Source organism: Xylocopa sonorina, unplaced genomic scaffold (assembly GCF_050948175.1).
Source record: "Xylocopa sonorina isolate GNS202 unplaced genomic scaffold, iyXylSono1_principal scaffold0079, whole genome shotgun sequence".
NCBI classification, from domain to species: Eukaryota; Metazoa; Arthropoda; class Insecta; order Hymenoptera; family Apidae; genus Xylocopa; species Xylocopa sonorina.
Window position 1 is genome coordinate 799,116 of NW_027490150.1, and position 25,452 is coordinate 824,567.

Sequence of the window (25,452 nt, forward strand, 5' to 3'; positions counted from 1 at the left end):
ATTCATTTGATGTGATTGCGAGGTATACATGACACTTCGCAATGAATATTATATCCTATCATGAAACATAGAAACGAGATGCGATATTTGGCCTAAGAAGCATTAGATCTCTATTGCTTCGATACGTAGACATCTGCCAACGCTATTTCCTAGCAAGGAAGTGTCGCATTTACATTTATGTGAAGTGTATGCGAGGTATACAAGACACTTCGCAATGAATATTATATCTTGTCATAAAACATAGAAGTGAGATGCGATATCGCGATTTAAGAATCATTAGAAATCTATTGCTTCGATACCTAGACATCTGCAAACGCTATTTCCTAGCAAGGAAGTGTTGCATTTGCATTCATTTGAAGTGTAAACGAGGTATACATGACACTTGGCAATCAATATTATATCTTATCATGAAACATAGAAATGAGATGCGATATCGCGAATTAAGGAGCATTAGAACTCTATTGCTTCGATACGTAGACATCTGCAAACGCTACTTCCTAGCAAGGAAGTGTCGCATTTACATTCATTTGGTGTGATTGCGAGGTATACATGACACTTCGCAATGAATATTATATCTTCTCATGAAACATAGAAATGAGATGCGATATGGCAATTTAAGAAGCATTAGAACTCTATTGCTTCGATACGTAGACATCCGCAAACGCTATTTCCTAGGAAAGAAGTGTCGCATTTACATTCTTTTGAAGTGAATACTAGGCATACATGTAACTTCGCAGTGAATATTACATCTTATCATGAAACATATATATGAGATGCGATATTGCGTTCTGAGAAGCATTAGAACTCTATTGCTACGATACGTAGACATCTGCAGACACTATTTCCTAGTAAGGAAGTGTCGCATTTACATTCTTTTGGTGTGAATACGGGGTATACACAACACTCCACAATGAATATTATATCTTATCATGAAGCATAGAAATGAGGAGCGATTTCGCGTTTTAAGAAGCATTAGATCTCTATTGCTTCGATACGTAAACATCTGCAGACGCTATTACCTAGGAAGGAAGTGTCGCATTTACATTCTTTTGAAGCGAATACGAGGTATATATAACACTCCACAATGAATATTATATTTTAACGTGAAACATAGGAATGAGGATCGATTCGCGCTTTAAGAAGCATTAGAAACCTATTGCTACGATACGCAGACATCTGCAAACGCTACTTCCTTGCAAGGAAGTGTCGCATTTACATACTTTTGAAGTGAATCCGAGGTATACATGACCCTTCGCAATGAATATTACATCTTATCATGAAACATAGAAAAGAGATGCAATATCGCGTTTTAAGAAGCATTAGAACCCTATTGCTACGATACGTAGACATCAGCAGACGCTATTTTCTAGCAAGGACGTGACGCATTTACATTCAGTTGAAGTGTATGCGAGGTATACATGACACTTCGCAATGATTATTATATCTTACCATGAAACATAGAAATGAGATGCCATATCGCGTTTTAAGAAGCTTTAGATATCTATTGCTACGATACGTAGACATCTGCAGACGCTATTTCCTAGCAAAGAAGTGTCGCATTTACATTCTTTTGAAGTGAATACGAGGTATACACAACACTCCACAATGAATATTATATCTCATCATGAAGCATAGAAATGAGGAGCGATTTCGCGTTTTAAGAAGCATTATAAATCTATTGCTTCGATACGTAAACATCTGCAGACGCTATTACCTAGGAAGGAACTGTCGCATTTACATTCTTTTGAAGCGAATACGAGGTATATATAACACTCCACAATGAATATTATATTTTAACGTGAAACATAGGAATGAGGAGCGATTCGCGCTTTAAGAAGCATTAGAACCCTATTGCTACGGTACATAGACATCTGCAGACGCTATTTCCTAGCAAGGAAGTGTCGCATTTACATTCTTTTGAAGCGAATACGAGGTATACATAACACTCCACAATGAACATTATATCTTATCATGAAACATAGCAAAGAGGAGCGATTTCGCGTTTTAAGAAGCATTAGTACTCTATTGCATCGATAAGTAGACATCTACAGACGATACTTCCTAGCAAGGAAGTGTAGCATTTACATTCATTTGATGTTAATACGAAGTATACATGACACTCCGCAATGAATATTATATCTTATCCTAAAACAGAAATGAGGTGCTATATCTCGTTTTAAGAAACATTAGAACCCTATTGCTTCGATACGTAGACATCTGCCAATGCCATTTCCTAGCAAGGAAGTGTCGCATTTACATTCATTTGAAGTGTATGCAAGGTATACATGACACTTCGCAATGAATATTATATCTTATAATGAAACATAGAAATGAGATGCTATATCTCGTTTTAAGAAGCATTCGAACCCTATTGCTACGATACGTAGACATCTGCAGACGCTATTTCCTAGCAAGGAAGTGTCGCATTTACATTCTTTTGAAGTGAATACGAGGTATACATAACACTCCACAATGAATATTATATCTTTTCATGAAGCACATAAATGGGGTGCGATTTCGCGTTTTAAGAAGCATTGGAAATCTATTGCTTCCATACGTAGACATCTGCAAACGCTACTACCTAGCAATGAAGTGTCGCCTTTTAATACGTTTGAAGTGCATGCGTGGTATACAAGACATTTCGCGATGAATATTATATCTTATCATGAAACGCAGAAATGGGATGCGATATCGCGCTAAAAAAGCATTAGAACTCTATTACTACGATACGTAGACATCTGCAAACGCTATTTAATAGCAAGGAAGAGTCGCATTTGCATTCTTTTGAAGTGAATACGAGGTACACATAACATTTCACAATGAATATTGTACCTTCATTAGAACTCTATGCTTCGATACGGAGACACCTGCAAACGCTACTTCCTAGCAAGGAAGTTCCGCATTTACATTCTTTTGCAGTGAATATGAGGTATACATGACACTTCGCAGTGAATATTATATTTTTATCATGAGACACAGAAATGAGATGCGATATCGCGTTTTAAGAAGCATTAGAAATCTATTGCTTCGATACGGAGACATTTGCAATCGCTATTTCCTAGCAAGGAAACGTCGCATTTACATTCATTTTAAGTGAATACGAGGTATACTTGACTCTTCGCAATGAATATTATATCTTATTATGAAACATAGAAATGAGATGCGATATGGCGTTTTAAGAAGCATTAGAACTCTATTGCTTCGATACGTAGACATCTGTAAACGCTATTTCCTAGCAAGGAAGTATCGCATTTACATTCATTTGAAGTGTAGACGAGGAATACATAACACTTCGCAATGAACATTAAATCTTGTCAAGAGACATAGAAGTGAGATGCGATATCGCGTTCTAAGATGCATTAGAACTCTATTGCTTCGATACGTTGACATCTGGAAACTCTATTTCCTAGAACGGAAGTGCCGCATTTACATCCAATTGAAGTGTAGACGAGGAATACATAACACTTCGCATTGAATATTATATCTTGTCACGGAACATAGAAATGATATGCGATAGCACGGTTTGAGAAGCATTAGAACTCTATTGCTTCGATACGTAGACATCTGGGAACGCGATACCCAAGAAAGGAAATGTCGCATTTACATACAATTGAAGTGTAGGCGAGGAGTACGTAACACTCCACAATGAATATTATATCTTATCACGAAACATAGAAATGAGATGCGATATCGCGTATTAAGAAGCATTAGAGCTCTATTGCTTCGATACGTTGACATCTGGAAACGCTATTTCCTAGAGTGGAAGTGTCGCATTTACATTCATTTGAAGTGTATGCGAGGTGTAAGTGAGACTCCGCAATGAATATTATATCTTATCATGAAACATACAAATGAGATGCGATATCGCGTTTCAAGAAGCATTAGAACTCTATTTCTTCGATGCGTAGACATCTGGAAACGCTGTCTCCTAGCATGGAAGTGTCGCATTTACATTCATTTGAAGTGTATGCGAGGAATACATGACACTTCGCAATGAAAATTATATATTATCATGAAATATAGAAATGATGAGCCATTTCGCGTTTTAAGAAGCATTAGAACGCTATTGCTTCGGTACGTAGACATCCTCAGACGCTAATTCCTAGCAATGAAGTGTCGCATTTACAATCTTTTGAAGTGAATACGAGGCATACATAACACTCCACAATGAATATTATACCTTATCATGAAACATAGAAATGAGATGCGATATGGCGATTTAAGAAGCATTAGAACTCTATATCTACGATACGTAGACATCTGCAAACGCCATTTCCAAGCAAGGAAGTGTCGCATTTTCATTATTTTGAAGAGAAAACGAGGTATACATAACACTGCACAATGAATATGATATCTCATCATGAAACATAGAAATGAGATGCGATATCCCGTTTTAAGACGCATTAGAACACTATTGCTTCGATACGTAGACATCAGCAAACTCTATTTCCCAGCAAGCAAGAGTGGCATTTACATTCTTTTGATGTGAATACGAGGTATAGATGACACTTCGCTATGAATATTAAATCTTATCATGAAACATAGGAATGAGATGCGGTATATCGTTTTATGAATTATTAGAACTTTATTGCTTCGATATATAGACATCTGCAAACGCTATTTCCTGGCAAGGAAGTGACGCTATTTCCTAGGAAGGAAATGTCGCATTTACATTCATTTGAAGTTTACACGGGTAATACATAACACTTCGCAATGAATATTATATCCTATCATGAAACATAGAATTGTCATGCAATATCGCGTCCTAAGAAGCATTAGGACTCTATTGCTACGATACGTAGACATCTGCAAACGCTATTTCCTAGCATGGGACTGTCGCATTTACATTCTTTTGAAGTGAATGCGAGGTATACATGACACTTCGCAAAGAATATTATATCTTATCATGAAATATAGAAATGAGATGCTACATCTCGTTTGGAGAAACATTAGAACTCTATTGCTACCATACGTAGACATCTGCAAACGCTATTTCCTTGCAAAGAAGTGTCGCATTTACACTCTTTTGAAGTGAATACGAGGTATACATAATACTCCATAATGAACATTATACCTTATCATGAAACATAGAAATGAGATGCAATATCGCGTTTGGAGAAGCATTAGAAGCCTATTGCTACGATACGGAGACATCTGCAAACGCTATTTCCTAGCATAGAAGTGTCGCATTTACATTCTTTTGAAGTGAATATTAGGAATACATGACACTTCGCATTGAATATTATGTCTTATCATGAAACATAGAAATAGGATGCGATATAGCGATATAAGAATCATTAGGACACTATTGCTACGATACATAGACATCTGCAAACGCTATATCCTAGCAAGGAAGTGTCGCATTTACATTCTTTTGAAGTGAATACGCGGTATACATAGCACTCCACAATGAAAATGATACCTTATCACGAAACATAGAAATGAGATTCGATATCGCGATTAAATAAGCATTAGAACCCTATTGCTTCGGTACGGAGACATCTGCAAACGCTATTTCCTAGCAAGGATGCGTCGCATTTACATTCTCTTTAAGTGAATACGAGGTATACATGACCCTTCGCAATGAATATTATATCTTATCATGAAGCAGAGAAATGAGATGTGATATTGCGATTTAAAAAGTGCTAGAAGTCTATTGCTTCGATAGGAAGACGTCTGCAAACGCTATCTCCTAGCAAGGAAGTGTCGGATTTACATTTATTTGAAGTGTATGCGAGGAATAGATGACACATCGCAATGAAAATTACATATTATCATGAAACATAGAAATGAGAAGCGATATCTCGTTTTAAGAAGAATTATATCTCTATTGCTACGATACGTAGACATCTGCAGGCGCTATTTCCTAGCAAGGAAGTGTCGCATTTGCATTCTTTTGAAGTGTAGACGAGATATACATATCACTGAACAATGAATATTATATCTTATCATGAAACATAGAAATGAGATGCGATATTGCAATTTAAGAAGCATTCGAACTCTAATTCTACGATACGTAGACATCTGCAAACGCTATTTCCTAGCAAGGAAGTGTCGCATTTACATTCATTTGAAGTGTATGCGAGGTATAAGTGACACTTCGCAATGAATATTATATCTTATCTTGAAAGATAGAAATGAGATGCGATATCTCGTTTTAAGAAGCAATAGAACTATATTGCTACGATACGTAGACACCTGCCAACGCTATTTCCTAGCAAGGAAGTGTAGCATTACATTCTTTTGAAGCGATAACGAGGTATGCATGACACTTCCCGTTGAATATTGTATCTTATCATGAAACGTAGAAATGAGATGCGATATCGAGTTTTAAGGAGCATTAGAACTCTATTGCTACGATACGTAGACATCTGCAAGCGCTTCTTGCTAGCAAGGAAGTGTCGCATTTACATTCATTTGAATTGAATGCGATGTATACATGACACTTCGCAATGAATATTATATCGTATCATGAAACATAAAAATGAGGTGTGATATCGCGTTTTAAGAAACATTAGAAATCTATTGCTTCGATACGTAGACATCGGAAATCGCTATTTCCTAGCAGGGAAGAGTCGCATTTACATTCTTGTTAAGTGAATACGGGGTATACATAACGCTCCACAGTGAATATTATATCTTATCATGAAACATAGAAATGAGTTGCGATATCCCGTTTTAAGTAGCACTAGAACTCTATTGCACCGATACATAGACATCTGCAAACGCTATTTCCTAGGAAGGAAGTGTCGCATTTACATTCATTTGAGGTGTATGCGAGGTATAAGTGACAATTCCCAGTGAATATTATATCTTATCATGAAGCATAGAAATGAGATGCGATATAGCGACTTAAGAAGAATGAGAACTCTATTGCTTCGATACGTAGACGTCTGCAAACGCTACTTCCAAGCAAGGAAGTGTCGCATTTACATTCATTTGAAGTGTATGCGATGTATACATGACACATCGCAATGAATATTATATCTTATAATGAAACATAGAAATGAGATGCGATATAGCGTTTTGAGAAGCATTAGAACACTAATGCTACGATACGTAGCCACCTGCAAACGCTATTTCGTAGCAAGGAAGTGTCGCATTTACATCCTCTTGATGTGAATACGAGGTATACATAACACTGCACCATATATATTATATCTTTTCATGAAACATAGAAATGAGATGCGATATCGCGATTTTAGAAGCATTAGAAAAATATTGCTTCGATACGTAGACATCTGCAAACGCTATTTCCTAGCAAGCAAGTGTAGCATTTACATTGTTTTGAAGTGAATACGAGGTATACATGGCACTTCGCAATGAATACTGTATCTTATCATGTAACATACAAATGAGATGCGATATCGCGTTTTAAGAAGAATTAGAACTCTATTTCTACGATACGTAGTCATCTGCAGACGCTATTTCCTAGCAAGGAAGTGTCGCATTTACATTCTTTTGAAGTGTAGACGAGATGTACATAACACTGCACAATAAATATTATATCTTATCATGAAACATAGAAATGGGATGCGATATCGCGATGTTAGAAGCATTAGAAATCTATTGCTTCGATACGTATACATCTGCAAACGCTATTTCCTAGCAAGCAAGTGTAGCATTTACATTGTTTTGAAGTGAATACGAGGTATACATGGCACTTCGCAATGAATACTGTATCTTATCATGTAACATACAAATGAGATGCGATATCGCGTTTTAAGAAGAATTAGAACTCTATTTCTACGATACGTAGTCATCTGCAGACGCTATTTCCTAGCAAGGAAGTGTCGCATTTACATTCTTTTGAAGTGTAGACGAGATGTACATAACACTGCACAATAAATATTATATCTTATCATGAAACATAGAAATGGGATGCGATATCGCGATGTTAGAAGCATTAGAAATCTATTGCTTCGATACGTATACATCTGCAAACGCTATTTCCTAGCAAGGAAGTGTCGCATTTACTTTGTTTTGAAGTGAATACGATGTATACATGACACTTCGCAATGAACATTGTATCTTATCATGAAACATAGAAATGAGATGCGATATCGCGTTTTGAGAAGAGTCAGAACTCTATTGCTACGATACATAGACATCTGCAAACGCTATTTCCTAGCAAGGAAGTGACGCATTATCATTCTTTTGAAGAGAGTACGAGGTATACATAACACTGCACAATGAATATTATATCTTATCATGATACATAGAAATGAGTTGCGATATCGTGATTTAAGCAGCATTAGAACTCTATCGCTTCGATACGTAGACATCTGCAAACGCTATTTAATAGGAAGGAAGAGTCGCATTTACATTCGTTTGAAGTGAGAACGAGGTATACATGACACGTCGCAATGAATATTATATCTTATCAAGCAACATAGAAATGAGTTGCGATATCATGATTTAAGAAGTATTAGGACACTATTGCTTCGATACGTAGACATCTGCAAACGCTATTGCCTAGCAAGGAAGTGTCGCATTTACATTCTCTTGAAGTGAATACAAGGTATACATGACACTTCGCAATGAATATTATATCTTATAATGAAACATAGAAATGAGATGCTATGTCGCGTTCTAAGAAGAATTAGATCTCTATTTCTACGATACGTAGACATCTGCGGACGCTATATCCTAGCAAGGAAGTGTCGCATTTACATTCTTTTGAAGTGTAGACGAGATATACATATCACTGCACAATGAATATTATATCTTATCATGAAACATAGAAATGAGATGCGGTATGGCGATTTAAAAAGCATTAGAACTCCATTGCTTCGATACGTAGACACCTGCAGACGCTAATTCCTAGCAAGGAAGTGTCGCATTTACATTCTTTTGATGTGAATACGGGGTATACATAACTCTGCACAATGAATATTATATCTTATCATGAAACATAGAAATGAGATGCGATATCGCGTTTTAAGAAGCATTAGATCTCTATTGCTACGATACGTGGATATCTGCAGACCCTATTTCCTAGCGAGGAAGTGTCGTATTTACATTCTTTTTATGTGAATACGGGGACTTCATAACACAGCACAATGAAAATTATATCTTATCATGAAACATAGAAATGAGATGCGATATGGCGATCCAAGAAGCATAAGAACACTATTGCTTCGATACGTATACATCTGCAAACGCTATTTCCAAGCAAGCAAGTGTCGCATTTACATTCTTCTGAAGTGAATACGAGGTATACATGACACTTCGCAATGAATATTATATCTTTCCAGGAAACATAGAAATGAGATTCGATATTGCGATTTAAGAAGCATTAGAACACAATTGCTTCGATACGGCGACATCAGCTAAAGCTATGTCCTAGCAAGGCAGTGCCGCATTTACATTCTATTGAAGTGAATACGAGTAATACATAACACTCCGCAATGAATATTATATCTTATCATGAAGCATATAAATGAGGAGCGATTTCGCGTTTTAAGAAGCATTAGAAATCTATTGCTACGATACGTAGACATCTGCAAACGCTATTTCCTAGCAAGGAAGTGTCGTATTTACATTCTTTTGATGTGAATACGTGGTATACATAACAATCCACAATGAATACTATATCTTATCATGAAACATAGAAATGAGGTGCGATATGGCGATTTAAGAAGCATTAGAATTCTGTTGCTTCGATATGTAGACATCTGCCATCGCTATTTCTTAGCAAGGAAGTGTCGCATTTACATTAATTTGAAGAGTATGGAGGTATACAAGAAACTTCGCAATGAATATTACATCTTATCATGATTCATAGAAATGAGATGCAATATCGCGTTTTGAGAAGCATTAGATCTCTATTGCTGCGTTACGTAGACATCTGCTGACGCTATTTCGTAACAAGAAAGTGTCGCATTTACATTCTTTTGAAGTGAATGCGTGGAATACATAACACTCCACATTGAATATTATATCTTAGCATGAAGCATATAAATGGGGAGCGATTTCGCGTTTTAAGAAGCATTAGAACTCTATTGCTTCGTTACGTAGACAACTGCCACCGCTATTTCCTAGCATGGAAGTGTCGCATTTACTTTCTTCTAAAGTGAATACGAGGTATACATGACACTTGGCAATGAATATTATATCTTATCATGGAACATTGATGTGAGATGCGACATCTCGTTTTAAGAAGCATTAGAGCTCTATTGTTTCGATACGTAGACATATGGAAACGCTATTTCCTAGCAAAGAAGTGTCGCATTTACATTCTTTTGTAGCATTTGCATTCATTTGAAGCTTATGCGAGGTATACATGACACTTCGCAAAGTATATTATATCTTATCATGAAACATAGAAATGAGATGCTATATCGCGTTTTAAGAAGCATTAGATCTGCATTTCTATGATACGTAGACATCTGCAAACGCTATTTGATAGCATGCAAGTGTCGCGCTTACATTCCTTTGAAGCGGATATGAGGTGTACGTGACCCTTCGCAATGAATAATATATCTTACCATGAAACATAGGAATGAGATGCGATATCTCGTTTTAAGAAGCATTAGAATTCCTTTGCATCGATACGTAGACATCTGCAAACGCTATTTCCTAGAAAGGAAGTGTCGCATTTACATTCATTTGAAGTGTATGCGAGGTATACATAACACTTCGCAATGAATATTATATGTTATCATGAAACATAGAAATGAGATGCGATATCTCTTTTTAAGGAGCATTATAACACGCTTGCTACGATACGTAGACATCTGCAAACGCTATTTCCTAGGAAGGAAGTGCCGCATTTACATTCACTTGAAGTGTATGCGATGTATGCGTGACACTTCGCAATAAATATTATATCTTATCATGAGACATAGAAATGAGATGCCACATCGCGTTTTAAGAGGCATTAGAACTCTATTGCTAGGATACGTAGATATCTGGAAACGCTATTTCGTAGCGAGAATGCGTCGCAATTACATTCCCTTCAAGTGAATACGAGGTATACATGACACTTCGCAATGAATATTATATCGCATCATGAAACATAGAAATGAGTTGCGATATCTTGTTTTAAGAAGCATTAGAACTCTGCTGCTTCGATTCGTAGACATCTGGAAACGTCCTAGAAAGGAAGTGTCGCATTTACATTCTTTTGAAGTGAATACGAAGTATACATGACACCCTAGAATGAATATTATATCTTATCATGAAACATAGAAATGAGATGCGATATCTCGTTTTAAGAAGCATTAGAACTCAATTGTTTCGATACGTAGAAATCTGCAAATGCTATTTTCTAGGAAGGAAGTGTCGCATTTACATTCACTTGAAGAGAATACGAGGTACACATGACACCTCGCAATGAATATTATATCTTGTCATGAAACATAGAAAGGAGATGCGATATCGTGTAGTAAGAAGCATTAGAACTCTGTTGCTACGATACGTAGACATCAGCAAAAGCTCTTTAACGGCAAGGAAGAGTCGCACTTACATTCTTTTGAAGCGAATACGATGTATACATAACACTCCACAATGAATGTTATATATCATCATGAAACATAGAAATGAGATGCGATATCGCGATTTAAAAAGCATTAGCAATCTATTGCTACGGTACATAGACATCTGCAAACGCTATTTAATAGCGAGGAAGAGTTGCACTTACATACTTTTGAAGTGAATACGACGTATACATAACACTCCACAATGAATGTTATATCTCATCATGAAACATAGAAATGAGATGCGATATCGCGATTTATAAAGCATTAGAAGTCTATTGCTACGATACGTAGACATCTGCTAACGCTATTTCCTAGCAAGGAAGTGTCGCAATTACATTCATTTGAAATGAATACGAGGAATACATGAAACTTCGCAATGAATATTATATCTTATCATGAAACACAGCAATGAGATTCGATATCCCGTTTCAAGAAGCATTAGAACTCTATTGCTTCGATACGTAGACATCTGCAGTCGCTGTTTTCTAGGAAGGAAGTGTCGCATTTACATTCATTTGAAGTGTATGCGAGGTATACAAGACACTTCGCAATTAACATTATATCTTATCATGAAGCATAGAAGTGAAATGCGATATCTCATTTCAAGAAGCATTAGAACTCTATTGCTTCGATACGGAGACATCTGCAAACGCTATTTCCAAGGAAGGAAGTGTCGCATTTACATTCTTTTGAAGTGAATACGAGGTATACATGTCACGTCGCAATGAATATTATAGCTTATCATGAGACACAGAAATGAGGTGCGATATCGCGTTTTTAGTAGCATTAGAACACTAATGCTACGACACGTAGACACCTGCAGGCGCTATTTCCTTGAAAGGAAGTGTCGCATTGACATTCTTTTGAAGTGAATACCAGGAATACATAATACTCCACAATGAATATTATATCTTATCCTAAAACATAGAAATGAGATGCGATATGGCGTTTTAGGAAGCATTTGAACTCTATTGCTACGATGCGTAGACATCTGGAAACATAATTTCCTAGAAAGGAAGAGTTGTATTTACATTCAATTGAAGTGTAGACGAGGAACACATAACACTTCGCAATGAATATTATATATTATCATTAGACATAGAAATGTAATGCGATATCAAGTTTTTAGATGCACTTGATCTCTATTGCTTCGACACGTAGACATCTGCAACACGATATTTCCCAGCATGGAGGTGTCGCATTTACATTCTTTTGAAGTGATTGCGAGGTATACATGACACTCCACAATGAATATTATACCTTATCACGAAACATAGAAATGAGATGCGATATTGCTATTTAAGAAGCATTAGAACTCTATTGCTACGATACGTAGACATCTGCAAAAGCTATTTCCTAGCAAGGAAGTGTCGCATTTACATTCTTTTGAAGTCAATGCGAGGTATACATAACATTGCACAATGAATATTATATATCATCATGAAACATAGAAATGAGATGCGATATCGCGATATAAGATGAATTAGAACTTTATTGCTTCGATACGTAGACATCTGCAAACTCTATTTCCTAGCAAGGAAGTGTCGCATTTACATTCATTTGAAGTGAATACGAGGAATACATGAAACTTCGCAATGAATATTATATGTTGTCATGAAACATAGAAATGAGAAGCGATATCTCGTTTTAAGAAGCATTATAACACGCTTGCTACGATACGTAGACATCTGCAAACTCTATTTCCTGGCAAGGATGTGTCGCAATTACATTCATTTGAAATGAATACGAGGAATACATGAAACTTCGCAATGAATATTATATCTTATCATGAAACACAGCAATGAGATTCGATATCCCGTTTCAAGAAGCATTAGAACTCTATTGCTTCGATACGTAGACATCTGCAATCGCTGTTTTCTAGGAAGGAAGTGTCGCATTTACATTCATTTGAAGTGTATGCGAGGTATACATGACACATCGCAATTAACATTATATCTTATCATGAAGCATAGAAATGAAATGCGATATCCCGTTTCAAGAAGCATTAGAACTCTATTGCTGCGATACGTAGACATCTGCAAACTCTATTTCCTAGCAAGGAAGTGTCGCATTTACATTCATTTGAAGTGAATACGAGGAATACATGAAATTTCGCAATGAATATTTAACCTTATCATGAAGCATAGAAATGAGATGCGATATCCCGTTTCAAGAAGCATTAGAACTCTGTTGCTTCGATACGTAGACATCTGCTAACGCTATTTCCTAGCAAGGAAGTGTCGCAATTACATTCATTTGAAATGAAAACGAGAAATACATGAAACTTCGCAATGAACATTATATCTTATCATGAACCACAGCAATGAGATTCGATATCCCGTTTCAAGAAGCATTAGAACTCTATTGCTTCGATACGTAGACATCTGCAATCGCTATTTCCTAGGAAGGAAGTGTCGCATTTACATTCATTTGAAGTGTATGCGAGGTATACATGACACTTCGCAATTAACATTATATCTTATCATGATGCATAGAAGTGAAATGCGATATCCCATTTCAAGAAGCATTAGAACTCTATTGCTTCGATACGTAGACATCTGCAATCGCTATTTCCTAGCAAGGCAGAGTCGCATTTATATTCTTTTGAAGTGAATGCGAGGTATGCATAACATTGCACATTGAATATTATATGTTGTCATGAAACATAGAAATGAGAAGCGATATCTCGTTTTAAGAAGCATTATAACACGCTTGCTACGATACGTAGACATCTGCAAACTCTATTTCCTAGCAAGGAAGTGTCGCATTTACATTCATTTGAAGTGAATACGAGAAATACATGAAACTTCGCAATGAATATTTAACCTTATCATGAAGCATAGAAATGAGATGCGATATCCCGTTTCAAGAAGCATTAGAACTCTGTTGCTTCGATACGTAGACATCTGCTAACGCTATTTCCTAGCAAGGAAGTGTCGCAATTACATTCATTTGAAATGAATACGAGGAATACATGAAACTTCGCAATGAATATTATATCTTATCATGAAACACAGCAATGAGATTCGATATCCCGTTTCAAGAAGCATTAGAACTCTATTGCTTCGATACGTAGACATCTGCAATCGCTGTTTTCTAGGAAGGAAGTGTCGCATTTACATTCATTTGAAGTGTATGCGAGGTATACAAGACACTTCGCAATTAACATTATATCTTATCATGAAGCATAGAAGTGAAATGCGATATCCCATTTCAAGAAGCATTAGAACTCTATTGCTTCGATACGGAGACATCTGCAAACTCTATTTCCAAGGAAGGAAGTGTCGCATTTACATTCTTTTGAAGTGAATACGAGGTATACATGTCACGTCGCAATGAATATTATAGCTTATCATGAGACACAGAAATGAGGTGCGATATCGCGTTTTTAGTAGCATTAGAACACTAATGCTACGACACGTAGACACCTGCAGGCGCTATTTCCTTGAAAGGAAGTGTCGCATTGACATTCTTTTGAAGTGAATACCAGGAATACATAATACTCCACAATGAATATTATATCTTATCCTTAAACATAGAAATGAGATGCGATATGGCGTTTTAGGAAGCATTTGAACTCTATTGCTACGATGCGTAGACATCTGGAAACATAATTTCCTAGAAAGGAAGAGTTGTATTTACATTCAATTGAAGTGTAGACGAGGAACACATAACACTTCGCAATGAATATTATATATTATCATTAGACATAGAAATGTAATGCGATATCAAGTTTTTAGATGCACTTGATCTCTATTGCTTCGACACGTAGACATCTGCAACACGATATTTCCCAGCATGGAGGTGTCGCATTTACATTCTTTTGAAGTGATTGCGAGGTATACATGACACTCCACAATGAATATTATACCTTATCACGAAACATAGAAATGAGATGCGATATTGCTATTTGAGAAGCATTAGAACTCTATTGCTACGATACGTAGACATCTGCAAAAGCTATTTCCTAGCAAGGAAGTGTCGCATTTACATTCTTTTGAAGTGTATGCGAGGTATACATAATACTTCGCAATGAATATTATATGTTCTCATGAAACATAGAAATGAGATGCGATATCGCGTTTTGAGATGCAATAGAAATCTAATACAACGATACGCAGAAATCTGCAAACGCTATTTCCTAGCAAGGAAGTGTCGCATTTACATTCTTTTGAAGTCAATGCGAGGTATACATAACATTGCACAATGAATATTATATATCATCATGAAACATAGAAATGAGATGCGATATCGCGATATAAGATGAATTAGAACTTTATTGCTTCGATACGTAGACATCTGCAAACTCTAGTTCCTAGCAAGGAAGTGTCGCATTTACATTCATTTGAAGTGAATACGAGGAATACATGAAACTTCGCAATGAATATTATATGTTGTCATGAAACATAGAAATGAGAAGCGATATCTCGTTTTAAGAAGCATTATAACACGCTTGCTACGATACGTAGACATCTGCAAACTCTATTTCCTAGCAAGGAAGTGTCGCATTTACATTCATTTGAAGAGAATACGAGAAATACATGAAACTTCGCAATGAATATTTAACCTTATCATGAAGCATAGAAATGAGATGCGATATCCCGTTTCAAGAAGCATTAGAACTCTGTTGCTTCGATACGTAGACATCTGCTAACGCTATTTCCTAGCAAGGAAGTGTCGCATTTACATTCATTTGAAGTGTATGCGAGGTATACATGACACATCGCAATTAACATTATATCTTATCATGAAGCATAGATGTGAAATGCGATATCCCATTTCAAGAAGCATTAGAACTCTATTGTTTCGAAACGTAGACATCTGCAAACGTTATTTGCTAGCAAGGAAGTGTCGCATTTACATTCTTCTGAAGTGAATACAAGGTATACATGACACTTCGCAATTAATATTATATCTTATCATGAAACATACAAATGAGATGCGATATCCCGTTTCAAGAAGCATTAGAACTCTATTGCTTCGATACGTAGACATCTGCAATCGCTATTTCCTAGCAATGAAGTGTCGCATTTATATTCTTTTGAAGTGAATGCTAGGTATACATAACATTGCACATGAATATTATATGTTGTCATGAAACATAGAAATGAGAAGCGATATCTCGTTTTAAGAAGCATTATAACACGCTTGCTACGATACGTAGACATCTGCAAACTCTATTTCCTAGCAAGGAAGTGTCGCATTTACATTCATTTGAAGTGTATGCGAGGTATACATAATACTTCGCAATGAATATTATATGTTCTCATGAAACATAGAAATGAGATGCGATATCTGGTTTTAAGTAGCATTATAACACGCTTGTTACGATACGTAGACATCTGCAAACGCTATTTCCTAGGAAGGAAGTGCCGCATTTACATTCATTTGAAGTGAATACGAGGAATACGTGAAAACTTCGCAATGAATATTATATCTTATCATGAAACATAGAAATGAGATGCGATATCGCGAATTAAGAAGCATCAGAACTCTATTGCTTCGATACGTAGACATCTGCAAACGCTATTTCCTAACAAGGAAGTTTCGCATTTACATTCGTTGGACGTGTATGCGAGGTATACATAACACTTCGCAATGAATACTACGTCTTATCATGAAACATAGAAATGAGATGCGATATCGCGTTTTAAGAAACATTAAAGCTCTTTTGCTACGATACGTAGACATGTGGAAACGCTATTTCGTAGAAAGAAAGTGTCGCATTTACATTCATTTGAAGTGAATACAAGGTATACATAACACTCCACAATGAATATTATATCTTATCGTGATACATAGAAATGAGATGCGATATTGTGATTTAAGTAGCATTAGAACTCAATTGCCTCGATACGTAGACATCTGGAAACGCTATTTCCTAGAAAGGATGTATCGCATTTTCATTCGTTTGAAGTGTAGACAAGGAATACATAACACTTGGCAATTAATATTGTTTCTTATCATGCAGCACAGAAATGAGATGCGATATCGCGTTTTATGAAGCTTTAGAACTCTGTTGCTACGATACGTAGACATCTGAAAACGCTATTACCTAGCAATGAATTGTCGCATTTACATTCATTTGAAGTGCATGCGAGGTATAAGTGGCACTTCGCAATGATTATTTTATCTTACCATGAAACATAGAAATGAGATACGATATCGCGATTTAAGAAGCATTAGGACTCTATTTCTTCGATACGTAGCCATCTGCAAACGCTATTTCCTAGCAAGGAAGTGTCGCATTTACATTCTCTTGAAGTGAATACGAGGTATACATAACACTGCACAATGAATATTATATCTTATCATGAAACATAGAAATGAGATGGGATATGGCGTTTTAAGAAGCATTACAAATCCATTGCTTCGATACGTAGACATCTGCAAACGCTATTTCCTAGCAAGGAAGTGTCGCATTTTCATTCATTTGAAGTGTACGCGAGGTATACATAACTCTTCGCAATGAATGTTATATCTTATCATGAAACATAGGAATGAGATGCAACACCTCGTTTTAAGAAGCATTAGAACTATATTGCTACTATACGGAGACATTTGCAATCGCTATTCCCTAACAAGGAAACATCGCATTTACATTCATTTTAAGTGAATACGAGGTATACATGACACTTCGCAATGAATATTACATCTTATTATGAAACATAGAAATGAGATGCGATATGGCGTGTTAAGAAGCATTAGAACTCTATTGCTGCGATACGTAGATATCTGCAAACGCTATTTCCTAGCAAGGAAGTGTCGCATTTACATTCATTTGAAGTGTATGCGAGGTATACATGACACTCCGCAATGAATATTATATCTTATAATGAAACATAGAAATGAGATGCGATATCGCCTTTTAAGGAGCATTAGAAATATATTGCTTCGTTACGTAGACATCTGCGTACGCTATTTCCTAGCAAGGAAGTGTCGCATTTACAATCACTTGAAGTGTAAGCGAGGTATACATAACACTTCGCAATAAGTATTATATCTTATCATGAAACATAGAAATGAGATGCGATATCCCGTTTTGAGAAGCATTAGAAATTTAATGCTACGATACGTAGACATCTGCAGACGCAACTTCCTAGCAAGGAAGTGTCGCTTTTACATTCTTTTGAGGTGAATACGAGGTATACATAACCCTCCATAATGAATATTATATCTCATCATGAAACATAGAAATGAGTTGCGATATCTTGTTTTATGAAGCATAAGAACTCTGCTGCTTCGATACGTAGACATCTGGAAACGTTATTTCCTAGAAAGGAGGTGTCGCATTTTCATTCAGTTGAAGTTTATGCGAGTTATACAAGACACTTCGCATTGAATATTACATCTTATCATGACACATAGAAATGAGATGCGATATCGCGTTTTGAGAAGCATTAAAATCCTAATGCTACGATACGTAGACATCTGCAAACGCTCTTTCCTAGCAAGGAAGTGTCGCATTTACATTCTTTTGAAGCGTATGCGAGGTATAAGTGACACTTCGCAGAGAATATTATATCTTATCATGAAACATAGAAATGAGATGCGATATCGCGTTTTGAGAAGCATTAGAACCTTACTGCTACGATAGGTATACATCTGCAAACGCTATTTCCTAGGAAGGAAGTGTCGCATTTACATTCTTTGAAGTGAATACGGGGTATACATAACACACCACAATGAATATTATACCATATCACGAAACATAGAAATGAAATGCGATATCGCGATTTGAGAAGCATTAGATCTCTATTGCTTCGATACGGAGACATCTGCAAACGCTATTCCTTAGCAAGGAAGTTTCGCAATTACATCCTTTTTAAGTGAATACGAGGTATACATTACACTCCACAATGAATATTATATCTTATCATGAAACATAGAAGTGACATGCGATATCGGGATTTAAAAAGCATAAAAATCTATTCCTTCGATACGTAGACAACTGCAAGCGCTACTTCCTAGCAAGGAAGTGTCCCACTTACATTCATTGAATTGTACACCAGGTATACGTAACACTTCGCAATGAGTATTATAGCTTATCATGAAGCATAGAAATGAGATGCGATATCGCGTTTCAAGAAGCATTAGAACTCTATTGCTTCCAAGCGTAGACATCTGGAAACGCTATTTCCTAGCAAGGAAGTGTCGCACTTACATTCATTTGAAGTGAATACGAGGTATACATAACACTTCACAATGAATATTATATCTTATCATGAGACATAGAAATGAGATGCGATATACCGTCTTAAGAAGCATCAGAACCCTATTGCTTCGATACGCAGACATCTGTAAACGCTATTTAATAGCAAGGAAGTGTCGCATTTACATTCATTTGAAGTGAATGCGAGGTATACATGTCGCTTCGCAATGAATATTATATCGTATCATGAAACATAGAAGTGAGATGCGATATCGCGTTTTAAGAAGCATTAGAAATCTATTGCTTCGATACCTAGACATCGGAAAACGCTATTTCCTAGCAGGGAAGTGTCGCATTTACATTCTTGTTAAGTGAATACGAGGTATACATAACGCTCCACAGTGAATATTATATCTTATCATGAAACATAGAAATGAGATGCGATATCCCGTTCTAAGTGGCATTAGAACTCTATTGCTCCGATACATAGACATCTGAAATCGCTATTTCCTAGGAAGGAAGTGTCGCATTTACATTCATTTGAAGTGTATGCGAGGTATAAGTGACACTTCGCAGTGAATATTATATCTTATCATGAAACATAGGAATGAGATGCGATATCGCGTTTTGAGAAGCATTAGGACCTTACTGCTACGATAGGTACACATCTGCGAACGCTATTTGCTAGCAAGGAAGTGTTACATTTACATTCATTTGAAGTGTATGCGAGGTATAAGTGACACTTCGCAATGAATATTATATCTTATCATCAAACATAGAAATGAGATGCGATATCGCGAATTAAGAAGCATCAGAACACTATTGCTTCGATACGTAGACATCTGCAAACGCTATTTCCTAACAAGGAAGTTTCGCATTTACATTCATTGGACGTGTATGCGAGGTATACATAACACTTCGCAATGAATACTACGTCTTATCATGAAACATAGAAATGAGATGCGATATCGCGTTTTAGGAAACTTTGGAGCTCTTTTGCTACGATACGTAGACATGTGGAAACGCTATTTCGTAGAAAGAAAGTGTCGCATTTACATTCATTTGAAGTGAATACAAGGTATACATAACACTCCTCAATGAATATTATATCTTATCGTGATACATAGAAATGAGATGCGATATTGTGATTTAAGTAGCATTAGAACTCAATTGGCTCGATACGTAGACATCTGGAAACGCTATTTCCTAGAAAGGATGTATCGCATTTTCATTCGTTTGAAGTGTAGACAAGGAATACATAACACTTGGCAATTAATATTGTTTCTTATCATGAAGCACAGAAATGAGATGCGATATCGCGTTTTATGAAGCTTTAGAACACTATTGCTACGATACGTAGACATCTGCAAACGCTATTTAATAGCAAGGAAGTGTCGGATTTACATTCTTTTGAAGTTAATACGAGGTATACATAACACTCCACAATGAATATTATATCTTATCATGAGACATAGAAATGTGATGCGATATCGCGTTTTAAGTAGCATTAGAACTCTATTGCTTCGATACCTGGACATCTGCAAACGCTATTTCCTAGCAAGGAAGTGTCACATATACATTCTGTTGAAGTGAATACGAGGTATACATAACACTCCACAATGAATATTATATCTTATCATGAAACATAGAAATGAGATGCGATATCGCGATTTAAGAGGCATTAAAACTTTATTGCTTAGATAGGTAGACATCTGCAGACGCTATTTCCTAGCAAGGCAGTGTCGCATTTACATTCATTTGAAGTGTATGCGAAATACACATGACACTTCGCAATGATTATTATATATTATCATGAAACATAAAATGAAATGCGATAACGCGTTTTAAGAAGCACTAGAACTCTATTGCTTCGACACGTAGACATCTGGAAACGTAATGTCCTAGAAAGGAAGTGTCTTACTTACATTCATTTGAAGTGTAGACGAGGAATACATAACACTTCGCAATGGATATTATATCTTATCATGAGACATAGAAATGCGATGCTATATCGCGTTTTGAGAAGCATTAGAACTATATTGCTTCGATACATAGACATCCTGAAACGCTACTTCCTTGCAAGGAAGTGTCGCATTTGCATTCTTTGAAGTGAAAACGAGGTTTACATAACACTGCACAATGAATATTATAGCTTATCATGAGACATAGAAATGAGATGCGATGTCGCGTTTTAAGTACCATTAGAACTCTATTGCTTCGATACGTGGACACGTGGAAACGCTATTTCCTAGAGAGGAAGTGTTGCATTTACATTCTTTTGAAGTGAATACGAGGTATACAAGACACTTCGCAATGAATAATATATCTTATCATGAAACATAGGAATGAGTTGCGATATCGCGATTTAAGAAGCATTAGGATTCTATTGCTTCGATACGTAGACATCTACAAACGCTATTTCCTAGTAAGGGAGTGTCGCATTTACATTCTTTTGAAGTGAATACCAGGTTATGATAACACTCCACAATGAATATCATATCTTATCATGAAACATAGAAATGAGATGCGATATGGCTATTTAAGAAGCAGTAGATCTCTATTTCTTCGATACGTAGACATCTGCAAACGCAATTTAAAAGCAAGGAAGTGTCGCATTTACATTCATGTGAAGTGTATCCGAGGTATACATGACACTTCGAAATGAATATTATATCTTATCATGAAACGTAGAATTGAGGTGCGATATCGCGATTTAACAAGCATTGGAACACCATTGCTTCGATACGTAGACATCTGCAAACGCTACTTCCTAGCAAGGATGTGTCGCATTTACATTCACCTGAAGTATATGCGAGTTATTCAAAACACTTCGCAATGAATATTATATCTTATCATGAAACATAGAAATGAGTTGCGATATCGCGATTTAAGAAGCATTAGAACTCTCCTTGCTTCGATACGTAGACATCTGCAAACGCTATTACCTATCAAGGAAATGTCGCATTTACATTCTTTTGAAGTGAGCACGAGGTATACATGACACGTCGCATTGAATACTATGTCTTATCATGAAACATAGGAATGAGATGCGATATCGTGTTTTGAGAAGCATTAGTACGCCCTTACTTCGATACGTAGACATCTGGAAAAGCTATTTCCTATCAAGGAAGTGTCGCATTTACATTCTTTTGAAGTGAGTATGAGGAAAACCTGACTATACGCAATGAATATTATATCGTATCTAGAAACATAGAAATTAGGTGCTATATCGCGATTAAAGAAGCATTAGAACCCTATTGCTTCGATACGAATACATCTGCAAGCGCTACTTCCTAGCAAGGAAGCGTCGCATTTACATTCTTTTGAAGTGATTACGAGGTATACATCGCACTCCACAATGAATATTATATCTTATCCTGAAACATAGAAATGAGAAGCGATATCCCGTTTTAAGAAACATTAGGGCTCTATTGCTACGACACGTAGATATCTGCTGACGCTAATTCCTAGCAAGGAAGAGTCTCATTTATATTCATTTGAGGTGTAGACGAGATTTACATAACACTGCACAATGAATATTTTATCTTATCATGAAACGTAGGAGTGAGATGCGATATCGCGTTTTGAGAAGCATTAGAACTCTATTGCTTCGATACGTAGATATCTGCATACGCTATTTCCCAGCATGGAAGTATCGCATTTACATTCATTTCAAGTGTATGCGAGGTATACAAGACACTTCGCAATGAATATTATATCTTGTCATAAAACATAGAAGTGAGATGCGATATCGTGTATTAACAAGCATTAGAAATCAATTGCTACGATACGAATACATCTGCAAATGCTATTTCCTAGCATGGAAGTGTCGCATTTACATTCTTTTGCAGAGAATACGAGGTATACATGACACTTCGCAATCAATATTATATCTTATCCTGAAACAGAGATGAGGTGCGATATCTCGTTTTACGAAACATTAGAACTCTATTGCTTCTATACGTAGACATCTGCCAACGCTATTTCCTAGCAAGGAAGTGTCGCATTTACATTCGTTTGAAGTGTTTGCGAGGTACACAAAACACTTCGCAATGAATATTATATCTTATCATGACACATAGATATGTGATGCGATGTCGCGTTTTGAGAAGCATTAGAACTCTAATGCTACGATACGTAGACATCTGCAAACGCTATTTCCTAGCAAGGAAGTGTCGCGTTTACATTCTTTTTAAGTGTATGCGAAGTATACAAGCCACTTCGCAATGAATATTATATCTTATCATGAAACATCGAAATGAGATGCAATATCGTGTTTTGGGGAGCTTTAGAACTCTATTGCTTCGATACGTAGACATCTGGAAACGTAATTTCCTAGAAAGGAAGTGTCGCATTTACATTCATTTGACGTGTGGTGGAGGAATACATAACACTTCGCAATGAATGTTATATCTTATCATGAGACATAGAAATGAGATGCGATATCTCGATTTAAGAAGCATTAGAACTCTATTGCTTCGATACGCAGACATCTGCTAACGCTATTTCCTAGCGAGGAAGTGTCGCATTTACATTCTCTTGATTTGTATGCGATGTATACATAACACTCCACAAAGAATATTATATCTTATCATGAAACATAGAAATGAGATCCGATATGACGATTTAAGAAGCTTTACAATTCTATTTCTTCGATACGTAGACATCTGCAAACGCTACTTCCTGGCATGGAAGTGTCGCATTTACATTCTTTTGAAAGAAATGCAAGGTATACACAACACTTCGTTCTGAATATTATATCTTATCATGAAACATAGAAATGAGATGCGATATCGCGTTTTGAGGAGCATTAGAACTCTAATGCTACGATACGCAGACATCTGCTAGCGCTATTTCCTAGCAAGGAAGTGCCGCATTTACATTCATTTGAAGTGTATACGAGGTATGCATAACACTTCGCAATCAATACTACATCTTATCATGAAATATAGAAATGAGATGCGATATCGCGTCTTAAGAAGCATTAGAACCCTATTGCTTCGAATTCGCAGACATCTCGAAACGCATTTCCTATGCAAGGATGTCTGGCATTTACATTCTTTAGATGTGTAGACGAAGTATACATAACACTTCGCAATGAATATTATATCTTACCAAGAGACGTAGAAATGAGGTGCGATGTCGCGTTATAGGAAGCATTAGAACACTTATGCTACGATACGTAGACATCTGCAAATGCCCTTTCCTAGCAAGGGAGTGCCGCATTTACATTCTTTTGAAGTGAATACGAGGTTATAATAACACTCCACAATGAATATTATATCTTATCATGAAACATAGAAATGAGATGCGATATGGCGATATAAGAAGCAGTAGATCTCTATTGCTTCGAGACGTAGATATCTGCAAACGCTATTTCCTAGGAAGGAAGAGTGGCATTTACATTCATTTGAAGTGTAAACGAGGTATACATGACACTTGGCAATCAATATTATATCTTATCATGAAACATAGAAATGAGATGCGATATCGCGAATTAAGGAGCATTAGAACTCTATTGCTTCGATACGTAGACATCTGCAAACGCTACTTCCTAGCAAGGAAGTGTCGCATTTACATTCATTTGATGTGATTGCGAGGTATACATGACACTTCGCAATGAATATTATATCCTATCATGAAACATAGAAACGAGATGCGATATTTGGCCTAAGAAGCATTAGATCTCTATTGCTTCGATACGTAGACATCTGCCAACGCTATTTCCTAGCAAGGAAGTGTCGCATTTACATTTATGTGAAGTGTATGCGAGGTATACAAGACACTTCGCAATGAATATTATATCTTGTCATAAAA